At 46.2% G+C, this 24,573-nt stretch overlaps 1 long non-coding RNA gene across 1 annotated transcript; it reads right to left on the bottom strand.

Moving 5' to 3' along the window:
- Positions 1-957: 957 nt before the first annotated feature.
- On the bottom strand, positions 958-24,056 carry LOC129620670 (uncharacterized). The gene is made up of 3 exons (XR_008698649.1): positions 23,967-24,056; positions 12,308-12,545; positions 958-1,196 (listed from the first exon to the last, which is right to left on the bottom strand). It is a non-coding gene; the product is annotated as an uncharacterized LOC129620670 (long non-coding RNA).
- Between the last annotated feature and the right edge of the window lie 517 nt (positions 24,057-24,573).

Genomic DNA, 24,573 nt, shown 5'->3' with positions numbered 1-24,573 from the left:
GGAAAAGGCAGAAAATACCAAGTGTGTGAACCCGGGAGGGGCGGGGGTGGGAAGAAAAGCAAGGCAAGGAAGACAGGCTCGCTGGTCTGGTCAAGGTGCATCTCTGAGTCCAGGGTGCCCTGAGGCTTTGGAGAAGGGAGAGTTACTCTGCACGAGGGGTGGAGGGAGATTGGGGGTTCCCAAGGAATCCAGGTAGGGAGGTGGGGGGGAGACAAAGGAAGAGGCAAGCTGAGTGCTGGGGACCTGCCCTAGAACACTCGCCTCCCTCAAGTTTCAGGGAAAGCCATATCGCATAGAGACAAAACATTGAAGAGCTTAGTTTCTAATGGAAAAATAAATGAAGAGGCCGAGATTCATATTGGGGTTAAAGCACACATGGGCCCAGAAGTGAGAGAGAGTGAGGTACCCTGAGAACTAAAAATGGTTCATTCCCCCAGAGCCCAAAGCCTGAGGTGGGAAGGGGGAGGAAGGAGGCCCCTGCGGGCAGGAGGGCAGCGAGGCCCCTGCCTCATACAGCTCAAAGCCACGTGCTTCACTCCCAGGTACAGTCCCAGCCTCTTCGCCTCTTTTCTGTGATTACTCTGGGTGTGAGCTCGGTGACCCGGACCTTGCAGAGTCCTACCTCAGAGTTGGGTCGATGTCCCTGCCACCCAGCCTTCCCCAGGCCCCAGAGACTGTGATGTGGCAGGACTCAGGCAGCCTCCTCTGAGAGGGCCGAGGACACCTGGCCCTCTGCTAGCAATGCCCTTTCATGGGCATCAGGGGCCCCGGAGGCAGGACAGCAAGGATTTTCCCCCAGCAGCCACCTGCCCTCCCCTTGGACTTGAAGTTCACCCTGTGGTGACGTGGCCAGCTCCGGGCAGTGACTAACCTGGGTTTGAGGCGAGTCTTTCCATAATGGGCAGTGAATCCTTGGCAAAACCCACTCCCTCTGCAGGGGGTTTTCTTCCCCATCTGTGGTTGGCTTATCCTGCAGTCATGGATTTTGTGCCTTCCTCTTCCCCATTTTCTAAAGCCCCTTGAAATCCTGTTCCTGTGGGGAATGGAGGGTAGCTCTTGCCAGCCAGAACCCAGCTCTTCATCACTCCAATCTTCCGTCCTTGAGCTCCTTCAGGCCTCCTGCCTTCCAGGGGCTGGAGCACCCAGGCCTGTCACTGCTACTCTCCCCATCTCTCTGGAGCCCTTCACCCGGTCGGCTGGGGGACAGACAGGAAACAATTACAATGCAATATGACATACACCCCAATGGGGATCAGCCCAGGGCCCTGCGGACTTAAAAAATATTCTCTACCTAATTAAAAGTGAAGAGTTACGTTTTGTTCAGCAGAAATGTTTAGGACTTAAGCCCAGAAGACAGCATCTGAAGTAACCCTGAAAAAAAACTGCTCCAAGGAGACACAGGGAGGGGAGCCAAATTACATAGAAGTTTTGCAACAAAGGGCAGGGAGTCTGAACATCAAAAGATTATCATTAAGGAAAACCAGATATCCCAAGTTAAGGAATTTAGTGCTTTACTACATGTAGGAAGGTACAAGAGTCTGGGCTGGGGCCAGCATCCTGTGTTTTTACATCCTGAGCTTCCTCTCCTCAGGGCTCACCATAGGGAGTGATTGTGATCTGATGGCTGCTAGATAGCAGATGACCATTATATCTACTGCTGTGGGCAAGAATTTCTTAGAAGAAATGGAGTAGCCCTCATAGTCAACAAAAGAGTCTGAAATGCAGTACTTGGGTGCAATCTCAAAAAAGACAATAATCTCAGTTCATTTTCAAGACAAACCATTCAACATCACAGTAATCCAAGTCTATGCCCCAACCACTAATGCCGAAGAAGCAGAAGTTGAACAGTTCTATGAAGACCTACAACACCTTCTAGTACTAACAACAAAAAAGATGTCCTTTTCATCATAGGAAATTGGAATGCAAAAGTATGAAGTCAAGAGATACCTGGAGTAACAGGCAAGTTTGGCCCTGGAGTGAAAAATGAAGCAGGGCAAAGGTTAACAGAGTTTTGTCAAGGGAACACATTGGTCATCGGAAACACCCTTTTCCAACAACCCAAAAGATGACTCTACACATGGACATCCCCAGATGGTCAATACCTATATCAAATTGATGATGTTGTTTGCAGCCAGTGATAGAGAAGCTCTATACAGTCAGCGAAAACAAGACAGGGAGCTGACTGTGACTCAGATCATGAGTTCATTATTGCAAAATTCGGGCTTATATTGAAGTAGGGAAAACCACTAAACCATTCAGGTATGACCTAAATCAAATTCCTTGTGATTATACAGTGGAGGTGACAAATAGATTCAGAGGATTAGCTCTGATAAACAGAGTGCCTGAAGAACTATGGATGGAGATTCGTAACATTGTACAGGAGGAGGCAGTGGCCAAAACCATCCCAAAGAAAAAGAAGCACAAGAAGGCAAAGTAGTTATCAGAGGAGGTTTTACAGATAGCTGAGGAAAGAAGAGAAGCAAAAGGCAAGGGAGAAAGGGAAACATATACCCAACAGCCAACTGAAAGCAGAGTTCCGAGGATGCAAGGATGAGCACAACTAAGGACAATAAGGACCTAACAGGAGCAGAAGAGATTAAGAAGAAGTGGCAAGAATACACAGAAGAGCTGTACGAAAAGGGCTTCATAACCCAGATAACCACAACGGCATGATCACTCATCTGCAGCCGGACATCCTGGAGAGTGAAGTCAAGTGGGCCTTAGGAAGCATCACTATGAACAAAGCTAGCAGAGGTGATGGAATTTCAGCTGAACTGTTTAAAATCATAAAAGATGATGCTGTCAAAGTGCTGGTGCACTCAATATGTCATCAAATTTGGAGAACTCAGCAGTGACCATAGGACTGGAAAAGGTCAGCTTTCATTCCAATCCCCAAGAAGGGCAATGCCAAGAATGTTCAAACTACTATACATTTGCGCTCCTTTCACATGCTAACATGGTTATGCTCAAATCCTTCAAGCTAGGCTTCAGCAGTTTGTGAACCTAGAACTTCCAGATGTACAATGTGGGTTTAGAAAAGGAAGAAGAATCAGAGATCAAATTGTCAATATTCATTGGATCACGAAGAAAGCAAGGGAGTTCCAGAAAAACATCTACTTCTGCTCACTGACTATGCTAAAACTTTTGGCTGTGTGTAGTGAAAGCCCCTCAGTCGTGTCTGACTCTTTGCGACCCCAGGGACTATACAATCCATGGAATTCTCCAGCTAGAATACTGGAGGTGGGTAGCCTTTCCTTTCTCCAGGCGATCTTCCCAACCCAGGGATCGAACCCAGGTCTCCCGCATTGCAGGCGGATTCTTTACCAGCTGAGCCACTAGGGAAGCCCAAGAACACCAGAGTGGGTAGCCTTTCCCTTCTCTAGGGGATCTTTGCAACCCAGGAATTGAACTGGGGTCTCCTGCATTGCAGGCAGATTCTTTACCAACTGAGCTATGAGGGAAGCCCCTTTGACTGTGTGGATCACAACCAAGTGTGGAAAATTCTTAAAGAAATGGGAATACCAGACCACCTTACTCACCTCTTGAGAAACCGTATGTATGCGGATCAAGAAGCAACAGTTATTAATAGAACTGCATACGGAACCCACTGACTGATTCAAAATTGGGAAAGGAGTATGACAAGGCTGTATATTGTCGCCTTGCTTATTTAACTTAGGTGCAGAGTACATCGTACAAAATGCTGGGAAGGATGAATCACAAGCTGGAATGAAGATTGTCGGGAGAAATACCAACAACCTTAAATATACAGATGATACCACTTTAATGGCAGAAAATGAAGAGGAACTAAAGAGCCTCTTGATGAGAGTGAAAGAGAAGAGTGAAAAAGATGACCTGAAACTCAACACTGAAAAAACTAAGATCATGTCATCTGGTCACATCACTTCATGGCAAATAGATGGGGGAAAGTGGAAACAGTGGCAGATTTTATTTTCTTGAGCCCCAAAATCACTGCAGCTGGTGTCTGCAGCCAAGAAATTAAAAGACGCTTGCTCCTTGGAAGAAAAGCTAAGACAAACCTGCATATTAAAAAGCAGAGATATCACTTTACCAACAAAGGTCCATATAGTCAAAGCTATGGTTTTTCCAGCAGTCATGTGGAATGCGACAGTTTGTTCTTAAAGAAGGTTGTATGTGTATTAGTCACTCAGTCGTGTCCAACTCTTTGCAATCCCACGGACTGTAGCCCACCAGGCTTCTCTATCCATGGAATTCTCCAGGCAAGAATACTGGAGTGGATTGCCATTCCCTTCTCCATCCTGAATACTCATTGGAAGGTCTGTTGCTCGAGTTCCAATAATTTGGCCACCTGATGTGAAGTGCCAACGTCTTGCAAAAGACCGTGACGTTGAGAGAGATTGAAAGCTAAAGGAGAAGGGGGCAGCAGAGGATAAGATGGTTAGACAGCATCACTGACTCAGCGGACAAGAATTTGAGCAAACTCTGAGAGACAGTGCAGGACAGAGGAGCCTGGTGTGCTGCAAACCCTGCAGTCCAAAGGGTAAGACTCGGCCGTAGCTACTGAACAACAGCAACAACAGATCGCAGGTATTCGCCTCCTTCCTGAGTTCCCTTAGGGCTCACAGGCTCACATTAGAGGGCTGCAGTCACTGACGCCTGTGACATCTTTGTTTACTGATACAGCAGGAAATATTCCATTTCTAAGCCCTCTGGGGACCTGGACACTGGGGCACATAAACCAACCTGGGTAGGCTGGGAAAGGCTGCCCAGAGCTGGTGGCAGGTGAGTGTAGAATTAGACCCTTGAGTCCAGTTAGCCTGGCCAAGAAGTAGAGCCAAGACAGTTCAGAGAGATAGAAGAGCATAGACATGAGAAAGAAGGTATGTCAGGGTCTGATGAGCAGGCTGGCCTGGTGAACTACACACCTGCTTACATTTCTACACCCTGATGAACTCAGACATGGCTGTGGGACTTGCCTGGTCAATGAAATTTGAGCAGCCGTGACACCCATGTCACTTCCAGACAGAAATGCGTGGCTCAAGAGCCAGTGTCCTCTCTCCTCGCCTCTGTATTAGTGGAAGCGCATGTCAAGCCAGAGTTTTCATCAGCCTGTGTCCCTAAGGGACTGAATTGAACAGAGCCCCCTGCTGGTCTGAATGGCCATGTAATGTGAGCAAGAAATGAACTTGCTGGCTCACTTACTGCAGCAGCCCCCAGCCTGTTCCTAACTGATATCATTGGCCTGGCTACAGTGGGCTTATATGGGGAGGTATCAGGGTGCAGGCCTGCATATGTGTGCAGTCAGCTCGATCTCCTATTACTCTTTTTCAAGAGCTCACATAGATCGGAATCCTGATCTTTGTCATTTACTAGTTCTGAGTCCTTGAACGGTTTAGTAAAACCCTTTGAACCTAAGTTTATCCATCTATAAACAGAAAATAATGAAAATAATTTTACCTACTTCACAGGCTGTTGTGTTTCCTGAGCAAATGAATGCTGGGTTTTCCCTATTCCCCGTTATGATCCTTGGACCACCTGTTCCCAGTCACCAGAATACTTGTTTAAAATGCAAATCTCTCACCCCTGCCCCAGACCTACTGAATCCGAATTTCTGTGGGTGGGGTCCAGACATCTGTGCTTTTAGAAAGCACTCCAGGTAGTATTTCTTATGCTGGAGTTTAAGAACCACTGTCCTTAAGGCTTTGATGGATAGTCCAAACCTCTGCAGGGAGGAAGGATCATTGAATGGAGGGTGACTTTTGGTCTGAGGCCAAGAATCTTTGACCTGCCACTGACCTAGGTGGCTGCAATGCCTTGGATAAAAGCCAAAGGCTTAAAAGCCCTGTATTACTTAGAGATCAAGTCACCCCACTTGCAGCCAGCCCGGTTTGTACAAGTCCAGGATTAGCAGCCCTCTGCAGCCAGCCTGGTAGAGCTTTCTATGCAATGTCCTTTTCTAGGCATTGCCTTCAGCAATGTGGCTCTCCCCTCCTTACCCACCTGGCTTAGGAAGGCTCAACCTCTTGGAGCTTTTGGTACCAGTTCCTTTTCCTTCCAGGCAAGGCTGATTCTTAAGATACTCTGTAAAATTGAGGCCAGGGAGATGACTGCAAGATTAGACCCTGGGATGTAGCCTTCTGAGTATATAGAGCTATCCAAAGGCCACAGAGGAGAAAGAAAGAGGGTCCAAGTTACCTATATGACTGCCCAGCCAGGCCCAGCTGCTCGCTCTGCCGTCAGCTTCCTCCCAACACATGCCACTGCCCCATGACTCTTCCGAAGCTCTGCTCCACACATGTGCTCTAGAGCACACACGTGGCTCCTGATTCCCTGCCGGTGGAATCAGGTCTTAACTTCTTGCTCTGGCTTTCAGACCCTCCGAGTCACACTGCACTTTGTCTTTCTAATCCCTTCTCCCCCTACTTTCCCAACCGACTATGTTCTCTCCTCCCTCGCCCTGTGACTCACCTGGGCTAATCACCTGTAGCAGATGCTGCCGGTGCCCTACCCAGACCCCTGTTTCTAGGCTGGCACCCCATCCCCTGGTACAAGGCACAAAAGACTGGCCCTCTTGTCTCCAGGGAGGGCAAACCTGCAGTGCCAGCCCCACTCCGGAGCTCCTGTTATGCCTCAGCAGAACCTCATCTTTGCCTGGCCTCTCTGCCCCTCACCTATCCTGTTTTCTTCACATTCTCAGAGACGTTTCTCTAGAGAGAACCCCCTCGAAAATCATCCGCGCAAGAATCCCTTGGTCGGGCTTTGCTCCCAGAAAGCCTCACGTGAGCTCCCCTGTCATCTGGGAGGTTACCTTGAGGCGAGGGGAGCCACCGGTTTTACCTCCAGGCAGGCAACCCCAGAGGTCACAGAGCAGGAAGGTTTGCAGACCAAATTAAGACGCTTGAATCACATAATTTATTTAATCAATTTAAAACATAGTAAGCGGACTTCCCTGGTGGTCTAGGGATTAAGAATCCACCTTCCAGTGCAGGGGATGCAAGTTCGATCCCTGGTCGGGGAACTACAATCCCACATGCTGTGTGGCAGCTAAATCCGCACAGCTAAAGAAGCCCGAATGTCACAATGAGGAGCCCGTACGCTGCAACGAAGACCCAGCGCAGCCAAAATAAATAAATATATAAAACCCGGTGAGAAGCAAGGGACAGGGAAACACACTTGGGATAAGTGCCAGCAGGTAGAAGGATCACCTACCTGAATCCTGGATAACACACATTCACATATCTCGTCCTTTCTCTGCCATAGCAAGCTTCCCCACTCATGGTGCAGCTAAGCGTTCAGAGGTAAGGCCAAGCCAAGGGGATCGTCTGGAGGATGGCATGTGGAACCAAGGCACAAACTGCCTCTATCGGGAAGATGCAGGGGGAGGTACCCCGGTCACACCACAGCACCCCAGTTAATCTGCTGAGCAGTTAAGGATTTTATCTATGTTTCTTGGACATAATGAGTGTCACAGTTGGACAGCCATCTCGAGAGTAACACTGCTTCCACCTAGAGAAGACATGAGCCAAGCCTTGTAAATATTTAAGGTTTTGTTGGTCTTTTCATTGGTGGGTTTCCCAGGTGGTCCAGTGGTCAAGAATCCACCTGCCAGTGCAGGAGATGCAAGAGATGCAGTTTCAATCCCTGGGTTGTAAAGATCCCCTGGAGAAGGAAGGGGCAACCCACTCCAGCCTTTTCATCTCTCTGTTGATAAGTAACATTCTCATTTCTTTCATCATTTTATCTATATTCAACACATATACATTCTGTTTATTCTCTCTGTGTCTAAGATAACTCACAAGCGACTTACTACTATACATAATGTCTCTAGTTTTCTGTAGCAGAGTTGAATACTCTTAAATTACACAGCAAAGACAAGACAGTTCCTTTTTTCAGTTTTACCACCTCCTACCCATTGGTTCCCATTGCTCTTTGTATCACTCCTAATACAAAACTACATTCTTCAGTAACAGAATTGGGCTTCAGGATCTGAACATGGTCTGTCTGGTTCTAAATTGGATGCACACACCATTGTGCCATGTGACGTGTTATTTGGGAACATGGTTTATCTCCCCTACAAATGGTAGGGAGCCTGTATTCTTGTCTCTGTATTTCCTACCATCTCTCTCTCTCTCTCTCTGTCTCCCTTTTACATGCGCTGGCATGAATGCAGTGCTTGCCCATGGTGGGCCCTCTGAATGATGATTGTGCATTTCAATCGAATCTATTAACATTTAAAAAAAGAGCAGCCAGTCTGCTTTCCTGCATCACCATCACTTGACTTAAAAAGCCAGAGGACAGGCAGAGGCTTCCTCCTCCAGCAAATCTCTGGACGGGAATTAGGGCTAAATCCCAGCTTCTATTTGCCAGATTCAGACTATGAACACCAGGATCCTGATGTCTCTCCAGATTTAAGAAAGCAGTATCCTGCCCCCATGCAGCTTTAAAACCAGAAGCCTCTGTCCCTTTTCAGCTGGTCCCCCATCACAGCGTTAAACTGAGCTTTTATATGTGAGGAAAGGGAAAGTCAGTCATGTCTGACTCTCTGCGACCCCGTGTGCCAGGCTTCTCTGTCCGTGGGGGTTCTCCAGGCAAGAATACTGGAGTGGGTTGCCATTCCCTTCTCCAGGAGATCTTCCTGACCCAGGGATCAAACTCAGGCCTCCCACATTGCAGGCAGATTCTTTGCCATCTGAGCCACCAGGGAAACCTTATATATGAAGAGCGCTTGCCAAATTTCCAGAAGAGCCACGGCAGGAAACTGAATGGCAAGGTAAGAGTGTAATCCTGTTCAGTTCAGTTCAGTTCAGTCGCTCAGTCGTGTCCGATTCTTTGCGACCCCATGAATCGCAGCACGCCAGGCCTCCCTGTCTATCACCAACTCCCAGAGTTCACTCAAGCTCATGTCCATCGAGTCGGTGATGCCATCCAGCCATCTCATCCTCTGTCGGCCCCTTCTCCTCCTGCCCCCAATCCCTCCCAGCATCAGAGTCTTTTCCAATGAGTCAACTCTTTGCATGAGGTGGCCAAAGTATTGGAGTTTCAGCTTTAGCATCAAGGGACTCTCAAGAGTTTACTACTCCCTTAATATCAGAGGAGAGGGGGTGATACAGTACATTAAGAAATAAAAATCTCAATGCTGGCCAATCGAGTTCATACACAGAGCACAGAGCTTTACTTCAGGTTCAAGTCATCAACCCCAATGCACACAGAAGTCATGGAGATGGAGATTTAGGAAGGACCCCCACTTCTTGAACTGTATTGAACTACTTCTCTAGCTCCTCAAAAAAGTACAAGATCATAATAACCTATAATGGAAAAGAATCTGAAAAAGGAAATATATACAGATATATATGTATAAATGAATCACTTTGCTGTACATCTGATACTAACAGAACATTGTGTACCAACCTTCTTTTCAATTAAAAAGAAGGTCTTTGTCCTAGCCATTCTACACTGCACCCTATATATGGCCAGCCTCTCCCAGTTAGAAGGGAAACCTCTCCCCTTTGCACTCTTTCTGTTATTTTCTCTCTCCCTTAGGCTGCTTTTGGGTGATGATGATGCCAGTTAACATTGATCAAGTTATAGGTTGGTTTCCAGGAAGCAAACTCTGAGACCACACACAGGATGTGCTGTTTGGATCAACATCTGCAGAAAGGGAAGGAAATGAAGCAGGACTGGACGGAGGGAGAAACAGAGCTGAGATGGAAAGCCAACAAAGGCCTTCATCAACCTTCCAGAGCTCTAGAACTGGGGTGTCCTTTTAGAGTTGTCCTGAGTGGAGGCAAGGGATCCAGCCTTCATAGATCTCATAGGTCAGTCCTTGGATGCAAAATGATCCCCTAAAGAGACCATGGGCTTGAGTGACACGATCACCTTCAACAGGGGCAATCCTCGTAAAGGACTGGCAACTGAGCACCCCCAGTAGCTGGACAGATAAGTCCTCTGTACCGAAACCATGGTCAAGTGGCACATCACACACCAGGTACCATCTTACACCCTTCATCTTAACCCATTTAATCCTCACAACAATTTTTTGAGGTAGACACGTCAATGATCTCCTTTTGCATGTGTTAACTGTTGCACAGAGAGGTTAAATAACTTGCCTGATGTCACACAGCCAGGGAGTGGTGGAACCAGGATTTAAACCCAAGCAATCTGACTCTGATGATCATCTGCCCACCACTCCTCCCATGCTAGTCAAAGAAAAGCCAGCAAAAATTGGACAGAAATTTTCCCTAAGCATGTAAAAGAGTGCTTAGCAAACAACAAGCATACATAATGTGTTGAATAAGTTGGTTCAGTTCAGTCGCTCAGTCGTGTCCAGCTCTTTGCGACCCCATGGACTGCAGCACGCCAGGCCTCCCTGTCCATCACCAACTCCTAGAGCTTGCTCAAACTCATGTCCATTGAGTCGGTGATGCCATCCAGCCATCTCATCTTCTGTCGTCCCCTTCTCCTCCTGCCTTCAATCTTTCCCAGCATCAGGATCTTTTCAAATGAGTCAGTTCTTCACATCAGGTGGCCAAAGTGTTGGAGTTCACAACAAACTGATTCACATAGGGAAAAACCAGTGCTGTGGGTTTTATGCTTTCTGCCCATGTGGTAGCCTTGTCCTCAGATGGCTTCCATCAAGGTCACAAGATGGACATACAGCTACCTGTATCTGTGTCTATACCAGGAGAGGAGAGAATTTCACTGCCACATCCATCAGAAGACTCAAGTCACCTTCCATCTGAACCAAACATGGAGGCAAAAGGATTGATATTCTCCAGATTGGCTTCAAACAATCAGAAACCCTCTTGACATCCCACCCAAACCCAGAAGGAGAATCTGGATGCTTTTTGGAAGCAGGGAGAAGAGGTAACCAATGAACATTCACTACATTCTTCATCCCAGGGATCTCCAAGTCCTTGAAACTTTTTGTTTCTTCCCCAGGATCTGGCTTCACCTTGTCCTTCTCTCCTTCCTAAAATGTCCATGATCTACCTCCATTCCACTGCTAAAGGTTTAGGGAAATAGGTAGCCATCAGATCCTGTGGGAAAAGGTGAACAAGAAGAAAGCAGCCCCACTGAGAGTGGGGTCTGGGCTTGGGATGCAGATGTATAAGATAATCAGATTCTTTGTGCAATTGGATTAATCTCTTTGCAGAGCCTCAGATAATGGTCTATGGCCACACTATCTAAAATATGCCTACACTTCCACTCTAGTCACTCTCCTCTTTTCCTGCTTTATTTTTTTCATAGCCTTATCTCCATCTGGACTTGTATTTTTTGTTGTTGTTGTTGTTTATTCATTTGTTTGAAGTCTCTTTTCTCCACTGGAATAGATCCTCCACAAAAAGAACTACTTTATCTCATTCATCACTGAGAGTTTGCTGGATGGATTAATGGCTAGATGGATGGATGATTAATCATCTCCTTTATGTTGCCATAGTAACAGGCTCAGACTCTTTCTCCACCTTGATGGGCATTACCAAAGACCTCTTTCTGCTATCCTCAACTTAAAAGTGACAGGCCCAGGAAGACAGTTGGAGAAAGGCAAGAGGGGAAATGCCATCCTATCTCAAAGAAATCAGACTATTCTCATGCCCTAGAGAACATCTTATCCATAGATACTGATCATCTCCAGGTGGCCCCCAGTTTTGAGGGAACAAATCAATGAAACCATTTTGTCTATAGGATTTTCTCAACCAACTTTTCAATTCTTCAGTTCAGTTCAGTTCAGTTGCTCAGTCATGTCCGACTCTGTGACCCCATGGACTGCAGCACGCCAGGATTCCCTGTCCATCACCAGTTCCCAGAGCTTGCTCAAACTCATGTCCACTGAGCCCATGATGCCACCAAAACATCTCATTCTCTGTTGTTCCCTTCTCCTCCTGCCTTCAATCTTTCCCAACAGGGTCTTTTTAAATGAGTCAGCTCTTCACATCAGGTGGCCAAAGTATTGGTGCTTCAGCTTCAGTTATCAGTCTTTCCAATGAATATTCAGGGTTGATTTCTTTTAGAATTGACTGTTGGATCTCCTTGCAGTACAAGGGACTCTCAAGAGTCTTCTCCGACACCACAGTTCAAAAGCACCAATTCTTCAGCGTTCAGCTTTCTTTATGATCCAACTCTCACATTCATACATGACTACTGGAAAAACCATAACTTTGACTAGATGGACCTCTGTTGGCAAAGTAATGTCTCTGCTTTTTAATATGCTGTCTAGGTTTGTCGTAGCTTTTCTTCCAAGGAGCAAGCATCTTTTAATTTCAATTCTTAATAATTATTAAATTGATGGGAATCACACATAACACAACAAGGCCAGCAATAGTAGGTTCACCTTGGCTAACATTTGATTTAGGAGGATTATCTTGGCCACGTGTGTTCACATTGTCCACAGGCTCTCTATCCAGAGAATCTATCCATTCTCATGTGGTAATCTGGGGGTACCAATTAAGGAAAGAATAAAAAACCACAGAATTTGAAGCCAGTCTCTCTGAGTTCAAATCCCAGCTCCACTTCTTACTCTCCAGGCGGTCTGGGGCAACTTGATTGATCTTTCTATGCCTCCGATCCTCCTGCAAAAAATGAAGATATGTTACCAGCTACTGCACAGGACTGTTGTGAGGATGAACAAGTTATTATACACACAGCAATAAGAAGAGCGCCTGGCTCAGAGTGAGCACCAAGTTCGTGTTGGCTGTTGGAATGTCTTGTCTTCAGTGTTAAAGAAACTGGTTATCATGCAAGTCTCCCTCACTTACACATAATACACTCATCACATATACACACAGACAACACAAATTACTGAAGACACAATACATCCATAACCCATGCACCATACAATATACATGAAACAAAACATGCAAGACACATGACACGCACATACATAACACAGCCAAGCATTGTTTCATATTCGTACTCAGAGGTTTCATCCAACATTAGAGCCACATCCCTGCTAACCCATAATGCTCATGGCTCTTCCTCCTATGTTGATGTGATATCACACAATGTCACGAAAAAGCAATTTACCAATTCCTTGTTCTAGTTGCTCTCAGAGCAAGATATTCATTACCCATTTTGTTTCATAAGCTTCTCATAAGTAATTGTGAATTTTCAGTGTATTCCAGTGCAGAGTTTTGGGGTCAAATGAACGGGAGCTCAAATCCTGACATCACGACCTCCCAGCTGTGTGGTTTGAGGCAAGCCACTACGCTTCTCTAGCTATAACATTATTCTCACTTTATAGATGAGGAAATAAAGAACCAGAGAGAACAAATTCCAGACATAAGCTTCAGGTTGTTATCTATAAAAAAAAGATTTGCTTTGCCGGGTTCTTACAACGGATGAAAAGAAATGGTATGTACCGTGTTTACATTAGTGCCTGGTGCTAATTTATGCTAATAGGACATATATTCGATAAGTGGTAATGGTGGTGAAAAGTCTATTTCTTAAAATGGAAAAAAAAAAAAGTTGCTTTGAGTAAGCTGTTGACAGTTCCTGGGACTCTCTGTGACTTGAGTTCCACCACGTGTTTGGGTTCAAGATCCCACAAACTCCCACCCAGCATTGTGTTGTAACTGCACCATTTCCCTTCGTGAAATTTGAGAGGTGATGTTTTGACACTGTTTAATTTCATTTCCTCCTGAAGGGTGGGCTTAACTGGTTTCTCAATTTAAGCAGAGCAAAAGGGAGAAGTATTTTAAATTGCTGTGACGGTCCAAGTTGGTCATACCTTCTGGCCTCTGAGAATGAGCCCAAAATTCTCTCCTCCTCTCCTAAAATATTGGGCTTTTTTCCAATTCCTCTAACTGCCAAATATAATTCTTTCCTTAGTTTCCTCAAGGCTCCCCCTTTCTCCTTTCAACTTGTCCCTTGGCATTTGGATACATTAAAAATGAATTTTGAAATAATATCTTAATCACATTTCACGTCCTTGTGGTGGATTTCTGTTTGCTAAATGCCTTCATGTCCATTCTTCCCTTTTGGCTGAAGATGGATATGTCTCCTTAATGGATGACACAGCAAAGGCTCAGAGAGCTGAGCCAACAAGCCCTGGGGGTCAGCCTCCAAGCGAATGCCACTGCCGGGTACAACGGGAGACAGTCTTTGACCGTTTAAAATGTATATATGTATATGGAAAAATATGCATAACACTGAAGAAGGAAATGGCAACCCACTCCAGTATTCTTGCCTGGAGAATCCCCATGGACAGAGGATCCTGGCGGGCTATATAGTCCATGGGGTCACAAAGAGTTGGACACAACTAAGCGACTAACACACACACACGCATAGCACAGAACTTACCATTTTGACCATTTTTAAGTGTACAATTCAATGGCCTTCAGTACCTCCTTGGCCAAATGCCATCACCACCCATCTCCAGAGCTCTTTTCATCTCAAACTGCAGCTCCATCCTCATGAAACCGTTAACTCCCAATCTCCCCGCCACCAGCCCCTGACTACCACCCTTCTACTCTCTGTCTCTATGAAGTGACTGCTCTAAACACTTCACGTGAGAGGAATCATACAGTATTTCGTATGACAGACACTTTTGCAGCAAGATGTCTGGAGGAAGGTATCAAGATTCTTTCCTCCATTGCATTTATTTTAGCTGACATCACACTTTAGCCAGAAAGGGAGTCTCTTCTGTACCCTGAAGTAATTCACTCTCATGGACGTGAACATCTTTTCAGCCCTGCCCGACACAACAGAGGTTTTCTTATGTTCTGTTTTCACTGAAAGCTGTTCATTCCTCCAGATAATGACTTAAATTGTGATCATCAGAACTGAAGAAAAAGAAAATAATAAAAAGCTCCCAGAGAAGGACATAAAACATTTTCATGTGCCATCTCTGAGCCTCCCAAAAGCCTTTCTCTTCTCCACTGACCACTCTTGTGTATGTATTGTTTTTGTCTTTGTGGGGTTTTTTTGTTTTGTTTTAAAGAACTCTGTGATCTACTTCAATTCATGTTTTGCCCAGAAAGCTAACACAGCTGTAAATCCTTTCTGCCCGGAAAGCCTTCCAGCCTTTCCAGAGGCCTCTTTGCTGATTCAATGACCATCTCCCTCCCTTTGAGGCTGGGCAACCTCTCTGAGCCCACTGCCACCACCGCCCTCCCACAACCCCAGGCAGACTGCCTGGCTGCTGCTAGAAGAAGCCTCTCTCTGGAAGTGACCATGCCTTTTCTGCAGGTTCCTATTACTTGGAGAAGCATAGCACCCCCGGGGGGAGCCCCCTACTCAGGCTTCCCCCCTGCAGAGAACTGGCTCCGCTGCCCGCTGGTAAGCCGCCTGGCTGTCACCATGACAACGGCCTGGCCCAGAGCCTGGATGACGCCAGACCTGACTCCCCTCCCAGCCTCACCCAAGTCTGTTTGGGTTCCAGCTGCTTTTGTTGGGCTTCGTTTTGCTTGTCAGTTTGAGGCAGCTCTTTTGCTGATTGGCTTCAGGGGCTGGGCTTAGAATCCCTGGGGTGCAGGGAAGTCAGTAGCCTGCCCTGACAGGAATTTCCTGGCAACCTAGGGTATTCCCCCGTCATAGTAGCAAGATCTACAAGAGGCCTTCCTGCAAGACAGAGCCCACAATAAGCCTGGGCCTCAGATAATCCACTAATACTCTGACCCCACAGGCAATTTCAATCAAGGGCACTGTTACTAACCCACGTTGCTTTGTGATGCTAGGCTCATGATGACAGGCCAACCTGTTCTTTGATCAAATGAAGAAGTGTTACAACATGTTGGCAGAACATTCTAACTGTGCAGAAACAACACAAATGAATAAATCCAGGATGAAGAAGAAACAATCATGTGGATTTTGAGCAACAGTTTAAGTGAATGTGATGATAGACACCCAAGTGAATCTTCGCCTCATCACCGGGAATGGCTTTGCCTCTATTATTTGGATAATGTAGAAGCAGGGATCTGGAACATTGTTTGAACTAATTTGAAAACATACCGGATAGCCTTTGGATGTTTCATCCCCAGGTCTTTATCTCTCAGATGACTCCTTTTAATAACTTGCTTGACCTCCAGGGCACCTGAGTTTACCCTGGGTCCTCTCATTTGTGACATAAAACCTATCTATTGTTTCAGCCTTTGAAGGCATGTCAGCTCCTCATCTGTAAAATGGGGGTAAATAATGCCAACCAGGCAGGTTGGACAGTATTTAGCTCAGTCCTGGCACTTACTAAGCTACTATCATCATCATCATTAACTCCTGCTGCTGCTGCTGCTAAGTCGCTTTAGTCATGTCCGACTCTGTGCGACCCCATAGACGGCAGCCCACCAGGTTCCCCCGTCCCTGGGATTCTCCAGGCAAGAACACTGGAGTGGGTTGCCATTTCCTTCTCCAATACATGAAAGTGAAAAGTGAAAGTGAAGTCGCTCAGTCGTGTCCGACTCAATTAGCAACCCCATGGACTGCAGCCCACCAGGCTCCTCCATCCATGGGATTTTCCAGGCAAGAGTACTGGAGTGGATTGCCATTGCCTTCTCCGACCTGTGCCTTTTTCTCGAGGATCCTGACCCTTTTTTATAAGCATAACATCACTGGGAATTTCACTGATAGTCCCAGTGGTTAGGATTTCACTGCTATTAAGCAATTTCACTTCCAGGGCCCTGGATTCCATCCCTGGCCAGAGAACAAAGATCCCACAAGCCTGTGGCAAAAAAAAAAAAAAAAAAGAAGAATTACATGGACTTTCTTGGTGGTACAGTGGATAAAATCTGCTTGCCAATGCAGGGGACACTGGTTTGATACCTGATCCGGGAAGATGACACATGCCTTGGAGCAACTGAGCTGGTTTGCCACAACTACTGAACCCAAGCTCTAGAGCCTGTGCATCGCAACTACTGAAGCCCAGGCACCTAGAGCCTGGCTTGTGCTCCACAACAAGAGAAGCCACCATAATGAGAAGCCCCAGTACTGCAACAGAGTAGCTCCCGCTTGCTGCAACTAGAGAAGAAAGTCCATGTACAGCAACAAAGACCCAGTGCAACCAAAAATTAATTTTTTAAAAAAAGAATTACCTCATTGATTCATTTAACGAATGCTATCTACTAAGTCTAAGTTGGCCAGGCACTGTGCCGGCCACTAAGGATAAAATGATAGACGAAAAACAAACACAGTTCCGGTCCTTTGGTAGCTCCTGGACTAGTGAAGGAGGCAGATATTAACCACATAAAATGTTAAATAACATCTGTGTCATACGAGTAAAGCCATCTCAGACCCTCCAGGCCAGCCCATCCCCCAGCTGAGTACCACGGAGGATGTCCGTCTTTGCCATGCTGAGCAGAAGAATTTCCCAGCCAATTCCTGTCTTAATTCCTGACCCACAAAATCATGAGATCTAATAGGTAGTTGCTCTGTTAAGCTCTGTCTTTCCAAATAAAAATAATGACATCTCTACTAAGTGCCTAAAGCATTAAGAGAATGTGAAGTAGAGAAACTACATTTTAGCTTCTTTTCCTAGTTAGGATACTAGAGTGAAGGTAGGTTTAGATATAAGAATTTAGAATAGAATGACTTGACCTCCTAAATCCTAAAGCCAAATGCAAAGCCTAGGGATGCAGATTCTCAATCTCCAATCCTGCAGAAAGATCCTAGGGGTTTCTTACATCAAACTTTGTTTCACTGAAGAGCGCCCTCTTCTGGCTCAGGGCTCTTTCTCCAGCCATGCTGTCTTCTGTCGCGACTTTTCAAGGGATTTGTGGGTGTGCCGCCCGTGCCTTCACCAAACGTGTGCTGAGCACCCAGGCCCCCAGGTTACAGCCTGAATCAGGCACAGGCTCCCTATCCCTGTGAGACTGACAGTCATTTGAGCTTCCTGACACATCTGAGAAGACAGGGCAAGCTTCATCACTCCCATTTGATAGATGAGGAACTGAGGCAGGAGGATGGAGAAAACTTGACTAAGTTATTAATGATTCAGGACTATTTTAGGAAAGAAACAAAGAAACTCTCACTGAACATCAGACTGGACCCAAGTCCCTCACTCCCTATAGCCATACTCTGCCTCATCACCCTCTGCTTCCGAACCTTGAGTTCCTCCCCACTTGGGACGTCTCCTCTGGTCCCCTGAACCAGCAGACCCTACCCCCACCCCCCACATCTCTGTGGCCTCAAGGGCATTTCCCTGCCATTTCATCTCTCTGCAATGGCTGTTGCTCCAAAGCCAGCCTTCAGTCTCTCTCCTCGCCCAGACCCTCCAGCTCTCCCTGACGTCTTGCCCCGGTAGCTCTGATAGTGTAACATATATTTGGAAACTTATATCCAGGCAGGGATCTCATCGTATGTCCTGTCACTGCCTGCGGAGAGGATCAGACAAGCCTGGGGCTCAAATCCCAGATCTGCTAACTATTCTCCTGGGATGTGAGCAAATGAGGTCGCCTTCTCAGCTCTGGTGTTCTCCAGGGTACAGCATGGGTATTAGCTGCTCTGAAACTTAGGTGATAGGTTTAAGGCATTTGGCACATAGTGAACACTCCAGGCACAGTATATGTCTAAGTCATTTAACATGGTCAGTCTGGTCACCTGCTGGCACAGCGCAATGGCCCTCAAGGCATCTAGTACACTCCTGGGTGTACAGACAGAGACAACACACAAGAATTTTAAAACTCAGACAAAATTCTCAGGGAGCAAGATCTTCCACTAAAAGCAGATGGGTAGGCAGATTCGAACAGCATCAAGACTATGCTCTCTGCCACCTCGTGGAGAACAGGACTGACACAGGAGGATGGCGCTGGGGCCCATGATATTTTTTAGGAACCCACAAAAATATTTTAATTTCATTTAAAAATCAGAAGAAAAAAATTAACTTTTCTTTCCAAAAAGGACAATTGATTCAAATTTTCTTAGACTATTAATCATTATAACAATGTAGTCATAAAAAGAAATTTTGAATTAATTTTTATAGAGAAAGGGACCTTCAAAGACCAAATTTCCCAGGGCCCATGAAATTCATAATGCAGCCCTGATTAAGAAAAAAAAAAAAAAATGTGGGAAAAGCCAAGAGCAGCAAAAGAAGAAAATCAATGAAGAGATGAATTGAAGGGTTCCTCCCAGTCTTAACTTCCTTCGGCTCCAGGAATTTCTTTGCCTCAGCATAGCTGGGATCCTTTACAGAGTATATTCTTAAGAGCACATTTTTCTAGTGCTATTAACATTTGTGTGCTCGTCTACTTTTAGCAGATCTTGTTCCCCAAGAATTTTGTGTAAGTTTTATATTTCTGGCATGCTGTCTTTTTAAACATTTATTATTTTTATTTATTTACTTGGCTGCACGGAGCCTCAGCTGTGGCACGCAGGATCTTTAGCTGATCTTTAGTTGTGACATGTGGGATCTAGTTCCCCGACCAGGTATCAAACCTGGGCCCCCTGCATTGAGAGCACAGAGTCTTAGCCACTGGATCACCAGACTACGGACATGCTGTTTATCTAGTCAATGACTGTCATGCCCTTGCGTGGCCAGCAGAGGGAGCAGCGACTCAATCTTAGGCATGGGAATAGAAAAGTGAAAGTCACTCAGTACTGTCGGACTCTTTGCAACCCCATGAACCATGCAGTCCATGGAATTCTCCAGGCCAGAATACTGGAGTGGGTAGCCTTTCCCTTCTCCAGGGAGACGTGGGAATGGTTTGCGGGTAAAACAGAAGGAAGCTGTAAACTCAAAGACTTGTTGCTCAGAGTGATCCTGGGACCAGCAACATGGGTTTGACCCGGGAGCTTGTTAAAGATACCTGTCCCTAAGGAGGATCCTAGACCCACAGAATCAGAATTAGCATGTTGAGGACATCCCCAGGTAATTTATACACACATTTAAGTTTGAGAACATTGGAAAAGACCCTGATGCTGGGAAAGATTGCGGGCGGGAGAAGGGGGCAACAGTGAACGAGATGGCTGGATGGTATCACTGACTCAATGGACATGAGTTTGAGCAAACTCTGGGAGATGGTGAAGGACAGGGAAACCTGGCGTGCTATAGTCAGCCTATGGGGTCTCAAAGAGTCAGACATGACTTAGAGATTGAACGACAACAACCAGCTTCAGAAGCGCTGGCTAAAAAGTTTCTAGTCTTAGAAGGGGAAGCCTACTTCCTCAAGGGAGAGGACAAGAGAGGAACTGGCTAAAGCAGTCCTCACAGCCCCCAGATTTCCTGTTCCTTCCGCCAAAAAGCCAGCATCAGTTAGGATGGGTTTGAAGCCACAGCAGGGAACATCAAGGTATTTTACAGGTCACAAATGAACTGGCTTATTCTTCTTCTGTTTCAGTAACTGTTTGTTGAGTGTCGACTATGTGCTGGGCATCAGGGGTACAGAGTGAGTTAAAAAAAAGAAAAAAGAACCTGTTCTGCTTTCATGGAGCTTTCAGCCCAGTGAGAACACCAAGGATAAAAAATCACAAACACACAATAACTACAAACTCTGACATTGCTATGTAGGTACAGAGGCCCAGAGAAAGTAAACAGGAGGAAGGCGGCCAGTTGAAACCAAATGGTTGGGCAAGGCCTCCCTGAGGAAGTAAGCTTTAAGCTTGAGATCTGAAGGGTGCCTGGGAATTCGCCAGGAAGACTGGACATTACTGGCAGGGGGAAAAAGAACGTACAAGGCCACCCAACAGGCAGGAACATGGCGCACTCAAGGAACAAAAAGAACCCTGGCCTGGAGTGATGCAGTATGAGAATGAGAGCAGAAAGGCAGAAAGCAGCCTCACGGGACTGGGGACCACAGGACACAGGCTCCATCTGGGATCTCACAGAGGTGGCCTCCTAGGCGGCAGAGGGACTGACTGGCACCTGGCTCGGTTTCCAAGCTCCAGATTGTACCATGTGGACATTTCACCCTGTCCACTGGGTTCTCCATCTCCCTCAAGGACACGCTCTCCTCTGCTAACTTTTCCTCAGCCTACATCGCCTCAATGGACATGAGTCTGAGCAAACTCCAGGAGATAGTGAAGCCTAGCGTGCTGCAGTCTCTGGGATCACAGAGTCAGACATGACTCCGTGACTAGACAACAACCCCCTCATCAGCCCCTTCTCGGTCACTTGTCCACTTTTTTTTTAATTGTACTGGGTCTTCTTGCTGTGCACAGGCTTTCTCTAGTTGCAACAAGCAGAGGCTACTGTTCATTGTGGTGTGTCAGCTCCTCACTGTGGTGGCTTTTCGTTGCACAGCAGAGGCTGTAGGCACACGAGCGTCATTGGTTGCGGCATGCAGGCTCTAGAGCATGGACTCAGTCGTTGTAGCACGTGGGCTTAGTTGCTCCATGGCACATGGGATGTTCCCGGACCAGGGATCAAACCTGTGTCCCCTGCATTGGCAGACAGATTCCTGCCACTGTGCCTGAGACGCCCATGTCTCAGTGTCTTCCCCCTTCACCATTTAAACCCACTCCAGTTCTTCCCCCCAACTTTCCCAGGCAACCAGACCTCAATTTCAAAGACAACTTCTTGCCCCGAAGAAAAGACCGTCCATGAGTCAGAAACAATCACCATTTACTGAGGGCTTATGATGTGCTGTACCACTTGACACATCTTTTTCATCCAGTCCCCACAACAGTCTCTTTCCATAAGCTATTATCATTTGAGGAAATTGAAGCGCAGAGAGGGTAAGTCATTTCCTCAAGATTGCATAGCTAGAAATTGGTTGAGCCAATACTCCCTTCCCATTTGTAACAGGGGCTGCACACCATCCTCTCTGACACTGTACTGACGGCACAGCTATGTTTCACAAGCCTTACAAAGGAGCATGCCCTCGGCCCACCTCGAATGAAATAATCTCAAATGTGCACAAAAATTTAGCCACGGAGCTTCTTGCATCCTTGTCTAGAATAGAAAATCACTTAGAAACAACCCAAAGGTCCAACAATACAGGATTGATTGCTGGATGTTTAGAATCCTATCTGACTAACTATTAAAGTGATCAGGTAGAAAAAAATTGTCTGTATTCATGATGTATGATATAGAAAAACAAGATTATAAAACAGTATTCTAGCCTTCTCTTATTTTCATGAAAACTACAATGTATAAATTTAAAAGTATAAAACTGAAGTTTCCAATATAGGAAAGGGAGGGAGAATTTAAATGGTTGGCAAAAACCTCTGCGATGTGATTACAGGTGATTTTTTACTTTGACTATCTGAATTGCCCAAGGTTTCATCAGGAGCATCTATTTCTTCTGGAAAGGAGGGGAGAAGGAAAAAAATCAAGAGGTGTTTTGAGTTCTGAGTCTTTTCATTTATTATTGTTACCCATAAAAAAACCAAACATACTGTTCTGCTGGGAACATTTAAAAAACATTTTTATTACAAAAGTAGTATGTGGGCTCGCCAAAAACAAAAATCAGAGAGTACAAACAAGCAAAAAGGAGAAAATGAAAACCACATTCCTTCCTCCCCAGAGACAACCAATATTAGCACCTTCGTGACTTCACAAGCTAGGTTTGAGTTCTGCTCCAGGTACTAGTCACTGGGGCCCACCTCTCCCTTGCCATGACTGGAAACCTGAGTTTGAAATGAGGCTTACAGATCCCTCCACACTCCCCAAACAGCTCCTAAGATTGTCTGGGATCCCAGAATGACAACTTACTTAGCGTAGACTCTGGCCTGCCAGGGCCCGCAATTCTTCCTGGGTCACAGGGGACTGTAAAAGTGATTCCCAACATGTTTGTGATTGCAACACTCTAGCATCGCTGGATTTTGCAATCCTCCTTCCCCCTTCGAAAAGAACCCGAAGGACTGCATCACAGCTTTGTATATTCCATTTAGTACTTTTCCATAAATGCAGCCGAAGGGAATGAAGGGTAATTTGACTGTAAGACTATCACAACCCTCCTTCCCACCACCCCTCGGATAGCTGCCGGCAATCACTCTAGGATGTCCCAGGTCAGGGCTGGGAAGGGCAGCTTTGAGGAGCTGTGCAGGCAGGTTCAGCCATGCGGATGGCCATGCCAGGCCTAGGAGGCCAGCTCCTGGGGCAGGAGGTCTCTGGGCCATTCACACATACACACACACACACACACAGAGTCATACACACAGTCACGCACATACACACTCAACAACAGGTTTCCAAGGCCCACCCTGCCCACGCCTTCTCTTACTAAAGGCCCCCCTTCTGGGAAGAAGGGGCCTCCCACTGCTGGCACCTGGCCTGACTGAGTCCACACCCTTAGTACGGCCCTCAGGCAGAAAACGTTCCTAGAGCAGATCCACAAGCCCAATCATTCCTGGTTTCTTCAGATGTTGATATCCAGTCGTGGCCCAGATCCAGGGCCTAGCCTCCCACCCCTAAGCTCCAGGAACTGAGCTGATCTCACTGCTATTCACTACGTTCAATGTTTCTGGAAACCTCAAAGATTTTGGAGACTCTGTTCTCCTTTATCTATGGCTCCTCTCATAGATAATAACAACTATATCTTCTGTTTATGAAACTCTTGATATGCCAGGCTTTTTACAGTCGTGTAATGCATACAACAGTCTTTCGAGGTAACCACAATTATCTGCCCCCCTTCCCCTTCACAGATGAGATAACTGAGACTCCAAGAAGTAGAATGATCTGCCCAAGGTCAAACAACTAGGAACAGGGACAGGAATCCACCCAGACCTGTACGACCACATAGCTCATGGCCTGCTCAGGAAATCAGTGCAAAGGGAACAAAAAGGTCACATAACCTTCCTCCATTCTATCTACAAGACAGCTACATTGGAAAATAATCTGACCAACTGTTATATGGCACTTACTATGCGCCAGGCACTATTTCAGCACCTTGCAAGTATCAGCTCAATTTATCCCCAGAATAAGGCCAGGAGACGGGTGGTTTCTTGACAGATAAGAAAACGGAGGCACAGAGAACAGAGTAAGCTTGCCTATGGCCACACTGCAAGTGGTGGGGTCTGGACAGCAAGCTTGCTCTAGAAGCTGCGCTGCCTTTCTGATCCCACAAGCAAAGTGCCCCCCACCCCCACCTCTAATTTTTCATCCTTTGACCTTCCCGTGTTCTCACCTTCCTCATCTTTCAGAGTTCTCTTCACACTTCCCCATCCCTCTCTCCATGGGGTGGTGTTCTCTTATGAAACTGCTTTGTGAAACTCCTTCCTGTCCAAGGCTATCTTTGATTAGATCATTATCTAGATCTCCCCACCCCACCCCCCACCCCCAAAGAACTGATAGGAAAGTTTATCAAAGCAAAGGCTTGGAGTTGCTTCTGGAGAAATTAATCAATTAATCCACAAGGGCCTGAGAGCAGGTTTTGTCCCCAGGCCTGTGCTGGGCATTATTCTATGAACATAAAAGACACCCAGGACTTGGCCTCCACTCTCAAGGAAACAACAGTAAAGACAGCAAGTAAGTGTGCACTCGTGTGCTGGGTCTGTGCACAGCTGAAATTCATAAAATATATAGGAGAAGAGTCAGAAAAGTTGTTATGAAGGAGGTGGAGTTTGAAATAGAGAGAAGGGGCAAGGAAAACTTGTTCACTCTGATGGAAATAGCAAGACTTGGCAGAAGGAAAAAAAGCAGTCCAGGCCAGAGAAACAAGAGTATTTTCTACGTCCAAATCAATCTGATCTTCTAAAATAAAGAGACAAAAAAAAACTTGTTTTTGTTTTTTT

The sequence above is a fragment of the Bubalus kerabau genome, chromosome 10 (assembly GCF_029407905.1).
Source record: "Bubalus kerabau isolate K-KA32 ecotype Philippines breed swamp buffalo chromosome 10, PCC_UOA_SB_1v2, whole genome shotgun sequence".
Taxonomy (NCBI): Eukaryota; Metazoa; Chordata; class Mammalia; order Artiodactyla; family Bovidae; genus Bubalus; species Bubalus kerabau.
This window is presented reverse-complemented; position numbering and strand designations above follow the sequence as displayed.